Source organism: Etheostoma spectabile, chromosome 12, assembly GCF_008692095.1.
Source record: "Etheostoma spectabile isolate EspeVRDwgs_2016 chromosome 12, UIUC_Espe_1.0, whole genome shotgun sequence".
NCBI lineage: Eukaryota > Metazoa > Chordata > Actinopteri > Perciformes > Percidae > Etheostoma > Etheostoma spectabile.
In genome coordinates, this window is record NC_045744.1 from 995,505 (window position 1) to 1,005,869 (window position 10,365).

Sequence of the window (10,365 nt, forward strand, 5' to 3'; positions counted from 1 at the left end):
ACAGTGGGAACCGAAATGATAAAACCATCTGCTTTGGTAAACTGTGCTATCTCCGTGCCTTGTTTGGTGGGATATTTTACAATGGGGCAGCAATCCCATTTGTATGCAATTTCTGTGTATTAATTCACATGAGGAATAACAACATAAGGAACTGTGTTCAGTCTTCTGCCAAGATTTAGACTGTAGATTCCCAGCTGCACCTTGATTCACATGTTAAGTCCATCCCATTATCTCAAGTTAAGCCACATCACCATATCTGCTATTGGGGACTACTTTTTAGCAGTGTTGTGACACATTTTGTGCACTAGTGAGTATTTACAGCAGTAGGATGGTGTATGAGTGACACATAAAACTAGTGCTGATGGCAAAGACGGAACATGATAATAGTAACACAATGGAGTTCTATGGCACAGGAGGATAAGAAAAATCTGCCTCTCTCTACACAAGCAATCCATTCTCGGTTAATGCTTTTTCATGGGATGTTTTTATTGATATTCAATGAATAACATTGTAACACTTTGTAATGCAATGCCACTGTATGCTACACCTTTTGTATGATTTTAACTAAAATTGAACATTCATTTTAAAAGAAATAAATGTTTATGTGCAGGAATCCTCCCATATAACTAACACAGACACAATGAATTCCTCTTCCTGACATGTGTTGCTGTTCTTGGCCCTGACATGCTGCTTGTTAAGTGTCCAGCTGACAATGGACAGCGGACAGAGACAGGCCCGGCTGAGTAGGTCCCCGGCGGCGCCACCACACTCAGAGAGATGGATCCCGGCGTCACGCTGCATTTGTTGAAGGAGGTTTGGATTTGGCAGCCTGTCAGGGCAGCAAGAGGACCGCTGGCACTGGACTCTGGACGGTCAAACCACAACCCTGCCAGCATCGGCCCAGGCCTTCATTCAGTTAATTATTACCCTGGCACCGCTGTCGCCGTGCCAACAGGCCATGAGACGTATTAGGTCTCCTGAATAGACTGTTTATGGAGATGGCAGCGAGTGATAACATCCTGCACTCATCTGGTTATATAACTGATTTGGCGTGTAGGGGCAGTATGACAATCAACGCTCCCAAATGATCCACACTTAGTAACATATGGCAAAGAGATGTGGCAGTCAGAGCCGGACAACGCTTTCCGAGCTTTCTGCTTCTTTTTTGCCGGCTCAGCCATGGCGATAGTGTAAAAAACTCCATTGCTACTTTGTTAGCCGGTTCCTGAATGGGGGGTGTATGTGTTCAGTGCCGTTAAGCGGTTGTTTTCATGGCGGGACCTGACATCCCCCGATACTTCCTGATGCTGAGGCGGTTCGCTCGCCGACCCAAAGTATCAAGGTTTTTTTTTTCCGCTCACAGGCACTAGGGGGATGACAAAAAAAGTCATCCAACCATTCCAGTGACTCCTACGCTAATGGATTAAGGTAAACTAAGCTAAAAACTACAGAGTTCCCCTTAAACAAGTTGTTCTAGCAACCAACATAGTAATAACCTAGATTAAGATTATGTGAAACCCAAGGACGTGTTACAAAAGTACAGCCAGACAAGGGAAAATAAAATAGTAGGCCAACACAAGCATGGACTACAAGGAAGAGGAAAAATGGAAGAGGGGCATAATTTAATGTTGGCTACTTACGCACAACCACATCCAGCTCTAAAACATTATTTTACGAATGAAATAGACGTTCAGGGATGGTTTTAAATCGTTTAAATTGTCTCCATCTGTTGAAAGCCCAACCGAGTGTGACACGTTGTCTTTCTCTTTCCAGTTTAGCTTTTAGTTGTTCTTGGTTGGTTTCCCTTCTTTCCTGTGATGGCCATGCCCCAGGATCAGCCACAACTACAGCGGAACTTTAGAATACAATCAGGACTATGTAAAGAAATCTCTGCTACCGTGGACCTGGCTGGGTACTCAAACACAAGCTTTTCCGGTGTTACGAAATATATCTGTGACCCATCAGAATGTGTTACTGTAACATCGTCTACCTGCCGCAAATCATTCTGTGACGAAACAAAGACAACGTCATTCCGTCTACTTCTGTACATTAGCTCGGTCCAACCAATTACATTAATGTTTCACTGAGCCGAACGAGTGTAAACTCCCCGATGTGAGTCGAGTGCAGATTTGAGTTGTGCATGTGTCACTTTGTGACAAGTAGCTAGCACACAAGATGCTAACGAGAGGCTTCTGTAATGTCGACCCAGTAATGTAATGGACCTACTTAACCAAGTCGGTTCACCGCTGGCTACAAGTTAGCATCGCATACAACAAATGGTGTTTGGAGCTAACGTTAGCAATCAAACAATCATAGCTAGCTAAAACGTTTTTTAAATGACTTCCATTTTCTGTTATTGTTTGTATTGAGAAAAGTTTATTATTTCATGAATTTCACTAATTTGAGTATGACATGTTTTGCCGTAAACCGTTTAAATCTGAGCATGCTCAACCCAAATATGCACTTGACTTACATCAGGGAGTGACAGCCACATTTAAAAAACATTTTGTTTAAGGAAATATTCAACTTTGGACTTCAGTTTCTTTACTTACTAACAGCCCTACCCAGCAGACAGTGGAGCTCTCTGAAGCTCCCCTGAGACACTATTGTTACAGGTTGTAAATTTGGACTGTTTAGTCTGACGTGAACTTGCTGTTATTAATGGTTCTACCAAACAACCTTTATAAGTGAATGGCCTGAAAAAGCTTTTATGAAACACTCTTTTCCCTCACACTCCTCAGCTTCCTTTGCTTTAAAGGAGGAAGAGGAAAGTGTTGCTCTAAGTGTAATGTTCCACCGTCCTGGACTTTTGATGGTTGGCTGAGATAAGAAATGCATCTACGGATGAACCTGGACTTGGTGTTGTTCCTGCCCATCATAAGTTGCTAAAGATACACAGCAAGTAGCCTGTTTTATGTCCTCCTCAATGAGTACCTCCTTTAGGAATGGCAGGGCAACATGGAGGAAGTGCTTGGGTGTGTTTACATACCCAGGTGACAAATGGGTAAGGGAAGGTACATAGGAATGAAGAGGGTGAAATGAGTCATCCTTTGCCAGTGACTGAACGCTGCTTGAGGAAGCCAGAGGACGGATGCAGGGGATTACATGGATATACAGTACTTTCAATAACTGCAACATCCACAGTTTCCACAACAGGTTCTTCATTTCCTTCAGACCTCAGTCAAACAGTATACAATTAATGTTATTAAAGTGCCAGACCAGTTTTTTCCTTTTGATTTACTACAAATAACAACACCTGATTTCACAGCTAAGCATTTGGTCATGCACATGTAGGTTACATAGTTTGGTTTGTCAAATCATACATAGTATTGTCCTTTGATAATTTAACTGTTAACCTTTCTAACTATGGAATGTGTTGGACTGAGATCTGTGTTGAACAATAAGTGACACTGTGTTATGTGCCTCTGCTTGGGGCAAACTGAGATAGACTCGGCTGTGACCTTAAAGCCAGACAGAAAGCTTGGCCGTACGCAGCCAGGTTCCAGCGCTGGTGATCAGGCATGAACCAGAAACAATGGAAGTTAATTTTCCTTCAGTTAGCAAGAAGAAGTCATTGTTGTCGAGTCTGTTTCTTTTACTTCATGAAATGGGTATGGGGATTCTTCAAAATCATCTTTTTAAATTTTGTCTCCAATAGCAATGTATTGCAAAGTGCTCACTGCTGTTCTGTACTTGCTACAGATCACCTGTCAGTGTGGATAAGTATGCTATGTCTTCTTGCATCAGTGGTCTATCAAGTAAATCAGAGGCCCATTTGGTAAAATTAAATTAAATGCATAGAGTTTTTTAGGTAAAAGGGATGGCAGCAGCACACACCAGACAGGTCAAAAGCCTCACTGCCTCTGGGTAGAAGCTGATCTTTAGCCTCGTGGTCCTAGCATTAAGGCTGCGCAGCTTCTTGCTGGGGGGGGTTAAACAGGTCGTGGGCTGGGTGAAAGCAATCTCTTATGATGTTGGAGGCGCAGCTCCTGCAACTGCATTTTCAGGCACTATTTTATTCTATTAGTCATTCGGTCTACATCCACAAAGTTCCACTTTTGGGATTGCTTAGGTGCTGCCAGAAATTCCCCAAATGTCCTTCTTTTTGGCCAGACGTCCATTACGTTTCTGTTACCTTTGTGTTGTAACTTTAACCTCTGGTGGATTTCTGAGGACTATGGTTACCTGGTCCTCAGATCTCTGCAGGGTAAATCCAAACAGCTAGCTAGACTATCTGTCCAATCTGAGGACTATGGTACCTGGTCCTCAGATCTCTGCAGGGTAAATCCAAACCGCTAGCTAGACTATCTGTCCATCTGAGGACTATGGTACCTGTCCACAGATCTCTGCAGGGTAATCCAACAGCTAGCTAGAACTATCTGTCCAATCTAGGACTATGGTTACCTGGTCCACAGATCTCTGCAGGGTAAATCCAGACAGCTAGCTAGACTATCTGTCCAATCTGAGGACTATGGTTACCTGGTCCTCAGGTCTCTGCAGGGTAAGTCCGACAGCTAGCTAGACTATCTGTCAAATCTGACTATGTTACCGGTCCTCAGATCTCTGCAGGGTAAATCCAGACAGCTAGCTAGACTATCTGTCCAATCGGAGACTATGGTTACCTGGTCCTCGGATCTCGGCAGGGTAAATCCAAACAGCTAGATAGACTATCTGTCCAATCTGAGGACTATGGTTACCTGGTCCTCAGATCTCTGCAGGGTAAATCCAGAGAGCTAGATAGACTATCCAATCTGAGGACTATGGACTTTCCTCTGCAGTGCTGTGGAAGAAGGTCTGGCAATGCAAGACTTTTAGTCATTTGTTATAAACTGGTGAAACAGCCCTTTATCTTGGTGTAATTCAATATGACAGCACAACAGTGTCATCTTACTGCCTCCTTACAGCTGGACGTACAGTGCTGACAGTCATGCATTTACTGCTAATCAAATCACTCCAAGTGAATCAATGATGCCGGGATAAGGTTAAAGGGGAATTCTTCTGCCACATAGATGGCCCACACAAGCAGCCCTGCTCTCTCTCTTTCTCTCTCTCTCTCTCTCTCTCTCTCTCTCTCTCTGACACACACACACACAATCAGTGTACACTGAGCAACAAATATCTGCACACACATTTCTTGAGCAGCAGCAGCTGCTCCAGGGATGTGGTGTGTGTATGTGTGTGTCCACATTTCTCCCATTTCCCAATATTAACACAGAGCTGGGATGTCCATCTGTTAATAATGCACTCAGCAAATGAGAGATAGCCACCGTGCGACATTTAATACACAGGAAATGTGAACAGCTGCCGTGTGCTGAAGAGGTGCTTTCACCACGCGGACGTGTTGGGGGGCTACTCCTTCCTCTCAGTCTGTTCTCGTAATATTAGGCCGTCTGTTGCTGTGACCGAACACACACTGAGCAACACATGCAGGAATCCAGGCGCATGCTGACATATGGAACATGCAAAAACAGCCATGTATAGATTAGAATATCAATTTCTCTCCATAACTTTACCACCATGATCTCATACAAAGCTACATATTTACAGATAATACCCCACACCTGTGGTCAGTCTCAGTTTTACCATTGAATAAGATCCTTAGAATTATGAAGCTGCTCCCATCTCACTCAAATAATTTTCTCATCATCCTCCATCAAAACATGGAGGTGTTGATCCTCACTCTGACTGCATCACACTTAGCTGTAAACTGCTTCAGTACTCATCTATGGTTACAGTCCAAAGACGTCAAAAAGGATAACAGAGATGCCAACACACTCTGAAAGCCCCTGCTGGGTATGTGTTGATATCCGGTCCATGGGTCAGGTGACAGGTGACACCCCCGCTTTTCACGTCAACATCATAAGATACACACTGAGGGGAGAGAGTTTCTTGAAATAAAATGTATACAATGTAAAAGAAAGAGATGGGTCATTTTATGCTGTGTGATGCTAATATCCAGAGGTGGAAAGAGTACAAAAATATTTTAAAAATTATTTTTACTTTACTGATCTAACTTGCAGGTTTTCAAATCTACAGGGTACAAGTAAAAGGCAAGGGAGACATCATGTTTTATAGTTATACTTTATTGATATCTTATTTATACTCATTATACTCATTTAAGTACCCCCGGGCGCCCGGGTTGGTACACATCAGTGGGCTGTGTGCAGTTTACTGACGGCCAGGATTTCCCAAACCTCCTTAATTAAATACAAACACACGCCTTCACCGAAGTGAAAGGCCGGCATAAACTCTACATCTGATCTCATAGTCTAGTAGACATAGTAGACAAACACGCACACACACACACGCACACATTCCACAGTTATAGTACGCACAGCAGAACTTCCTCTCTCACTGTCGACTCACAGTAAAATACACAGCTGCCATTTGTTCTGATGAATAAGCCCACTCAGGCCTTACCACAGTAGGTTGCGTGTACTCACTTTAAGTCAAGCTAAATAATCTTGAGTGTTTGGACCCTCACAAGCAAAACATTTAACCGTCCTCTCCTTCGTCCTGCTTCTCCTGCGGAGAAGAGATTGATGGTTGTTTGCTTTGTGGTCACACATCAGCAGGATCTGTCAGCGCCAGGGATGATGAACTAATCTCTTTAGCCTCCTTTTCTGGGCTTTCCCCTCTACGTGTGTCTATGTGTATAAGTGTGTGTGTGTGTATAAGTGTGTGTGTGTGTGTGTGTGTGTATGTGCGTACATGTGCATGGGAGGTAACTTTGCATGTTTCGGTGTCATGTGACAGCAGGTTATGTCTTCTACGAGCATGTCCTGTCTCTGTGCATTTGTCAGAGTTATCTTAATCTTCATGTGTGTGTCTGAAGATGTGTTTGCGTGTGTGTGTGTCTTTCCTCGCCATCATACGCCACATAGATCATCAGCCCATTACCTCCCACTGACCTGGCAACCCTTACAGCAACCCTGCCTGGCAGTGAATGAGCCAGCAGGCCTTTGCCCAATGTTTGCGGTGAACCTCAGGAAGGAAGTGATACCGGAGTTGGACTGCTGAACACGTGTCTTCATCAGGTCTTATAAGCTCTGACCGTGTGTGTGTGTGTGTGTGTCCAGCCATTTGTGGTGGAGTGTTTCCTGTATGCGTGAATGCTCGTCTTGTGTACACGGCTTTCCTCCACATGTTTGCGTGTGTGTGTGTGTGTGTAAATACATATGTGTCGTGTAGGTATTTGCGGTTTAGTGTTTCCTGTACGTGTGAATATGCGTGCTATGTGTTACATCCATGTGTGTACACAGCTCTGTATGTGTGTATGTTAGCCTCTAGTTCCCCCGCTGATCCTCCTTAGCTTCCTGAATCAAACAGCCCACTGGATTCCTCACATAAATCTGCCGGGTGCGTCCGAGAGTGCACCTACATAAAAAATGGTAGTTTCTTGGGTTCAAGAGGAGATTTGATGGCGTTAAGAGATGCAGAAGTCACACACAGGAAAAGGAACAGAGACAGGAAAGGGAGGGGGGTGACATATAGGGATGCATTCATTCACTCCCTGACTTGTGGAATTTTTAGCGCAGGGGAATTTAGCAAAATGGAGATTCAGAGGGAGTGCACGTCTCCTCTGAGTGTGTATGTATGCGTCAGTAATCAATAGAGGTCTGCACCAAGACAAATACCTTCATCCTTTAGAAGTGCTGCTTACTGACAGTGAAGTTGCCATGTTTTAGTCTGCTGGGTTACAAGATGAACTGAGATTCTTTAAGTCAAGTAACGCAAAGTTATTATTTAGTAAGTGGTATCAGTTAAATGTAGTTAAAGGTACCATGCCATGGTGCTTCTATATATACCTTAGTGGTCCCTAATACTGTATCTAAAGTATCTTTTATATAGACCTTAGTGGTCCCCTAATACTGTATCTGAAGTCTCTTTTATATAGACCTTAGTGGTCCCCTAATACTGTATCTGAAGTTCTTTTATATAGACCTTAGTGGTCCCCAATACTGTATCTAAATTCTCTTTATATAAACCTTAGTGGCCCCTAATACTGTATCTGAAGTCTCTTTTATAGACCTTAGTGGTCCCCTAATACTGTATCTGAATTCTCTTTATATAGACCTTAGTGGTCCCTAATAATGTATCTGAAGTCTCTTTTATATAGACCTTAGTGGTCCTCTAATACTGTATCTGAAGTCTCTTTATATAGACCTTAGTGGTCCCCTAACTGTATCTGAAGTCTCTTTTATATAGACCTTAGTGGTCCCTAATACTTTATCTGAAGTCTCTTTCCCAGAATTCAGCCTTGGTCCAGAATTCCAGCCAAGATTCAGTCCCACTATGAGCTTCCTTAGTATTTTCAGTTTCTGAGTCTGTAGCTTTTGAGAGGAGGGGGGGGGGGTGGTGAGGTGAGGGGGGTGTAATTGGTGGGGGGTTGGCCTTGACAAACTGCCACTTTGCTCGTTTGAAAGCCATGATGTCGCTCTGATATCGGCCAAATTCTCTGGGCGGGTAAAGCAGAGAAAGGAGGTAGGGAGGGAGGTGACCTTGCCTCTTATGACATCATAAGGAGCAAGATTCGGCCCTGCTGTGGTTCAATGCTCATTGTTGGATTGGGGTGTCATTGTGCCACCATAAGGTCCTGCAACAGTAGATCAGAAAGCCCTGAAGTAGCACTTTTTTTCTTCTTGTCTGCAAGTGTTCATTTTTCACAAAAAAACACAATTAACAAACTAATTTTAATGTCAGTAATTGTAATTGCGCTACTTGGTTAAAAAATATATTTAGTTACATGTTTGTTTTTCACTCTGTTAGTTATTACACACAGTCTCTCATTTTGAGACCTTCCTCCACAGCTCTGTGGAGAGAGAAGTAGTTTTAGTTGTCAACAGAAAACTCTGATAGCACAGATAGTCTAGCTAGCTGTCTGGATTTACCCTGCAGAGACCTGAGGACCAGGTAGATGGCGGTCATAGCCTTACCAATCTCCGTGGCAAGCTCGAGGGGAGGGCGCCGGGAGTTGTGGCCAGCGCGGAGGCGGCGGAGGCAGTAAGGCGATGTTGTTTTTGTGCCGCCAGCCCCTGGGGGGCACATTGGTGGGCCCGGTCAGTGACTTGAGCGCACACTTGATCTGGGGAGAGGGAGGCGTGGGCTTCCGGTGGCCGAAGAAAGTAGCTTTCGGAAGCAAAATGGACGCCAGGCTCCCCTCAGGGGAGGGACTGAAGGAAAACCTGCGTCCGTATCGCCCTGAACCGAGTAAACGGGGCATAGCGAGAGACGGGAGCCTTCAGTTTCCCCGGCTGGGAGAAAGCCTCTCCACAAATGGCGCGAAGTCCGCGAAGGCGGCCAGAGTGGGGCCCGTGAAGAGGGCGGCTCCTGGGCATAAAACATCACGCTCAAAAGGCGCGAGCGGGGGGGGCAGTCCGCCGGGAGCGTATGCCTCTAAGCTCCGCCCCTCTATGATCTCGGCAGGTCGGCGAAGAGAAGCCTTAGCGGTGGAGGCTGGAGCGGGTGGGGCAAAGGGGAAGGCCGCTCGGGCGGTGCCCCAGGCCGTTCGGGAGACGGAGAGAGCTCCCGCGGGGAAAGCATCAATCGCCGTCTCGAGGCCCAATCCCCCAAAGGGGAGGAGGGGGACCCTCCCAGAGGGGAGGGGGGAAACCGGTGATGGAGGCGCTGTCAGAGAGAGCGGAGTCAGCGGACTCATGCTCGTGAAAACGCCGTCCGTAGCGGCTCCAAGGTGCCGCCGGATTCCTGTCTGTCTGCCAGCTGCCGTCTCCGTCCCCGCCAGCCTGGCAAACCAGAAAAGCTTCGCGCCGTCGAGTTAGCTCTTTAGACGACAGGCGGGCGCAAAACTGGCAGGAGGCGTGGCGGGTGAGAGCCTGGCGGGGTGAACGGCACCCCGGCAGGCCTCGCAACGGGGTGGAGGTCCGGCGGAAGGATGTAGCCGGTCCGGCAGGAGGGGCAGACACGGGCCACGGCGGAAGGTCTTGAGCTGACTCATACTGGAAGTTGAAAGAAAAGTGGGGTGAACAACGGGTCCGCTTGTATATATGCAGTAAATGCGGACGTAGTTGAGGCCCGAGCTGGACGCTAGGGCGGGAAAGAAAATCTTCACGACTGCGCATGCGCGAAGGGATAAACCCCAATAGCGTAGCCCTTAGAGGGCGGAGCCTATACGAAATAGAACCATAGTCCTCAGATTGGACAGATAGTCTAGCTAGCTGTCTGGATTTACCCTGCAGAGACCTGAGGACCAGGTACCCATAGTCCTCAGATTGGACAGATAGTCTAGCTAGCTGTTGGATGTACCCGCAGAGACCTGAGGACCAGGTACCATAGTCCTCAGATTGGACAGATAGTCTGCTAGCTGTCTGGATTACCCGGAGAGTGTTAGGACCAGGTTAACCATAT

The 10,365-nt window shown here is 45.9% G+C and overlaps 1 long non-coding RNA gene across 1 annotated transcript in view; it reads left to right on the forward strand.

Annotated features, from left to right (window-relative positions):
- The first annotated feature begins 1,773 nt into the window (after nucleotides 1-1,773).
- The window catches only part of LOC116699191 (uncharacterized), an 18,336-nt gene continuing 9,744 nt past the window's right edge, over nucleotides 1,774-10,365 (forward strand). Inside the window, exons 1-2 of the long non-coding RNA XR_004334390.1 lie at nucleotides 1,774-1,784; nucleotides 9,123-9,125. This is a non-coding gene — a long non-coding RNA (uncharacterized LOC116699191). The remainder of the gene's footprint in view (nucleotides 1,785-9,122; nucleotides 9,126-10,365) is intronic.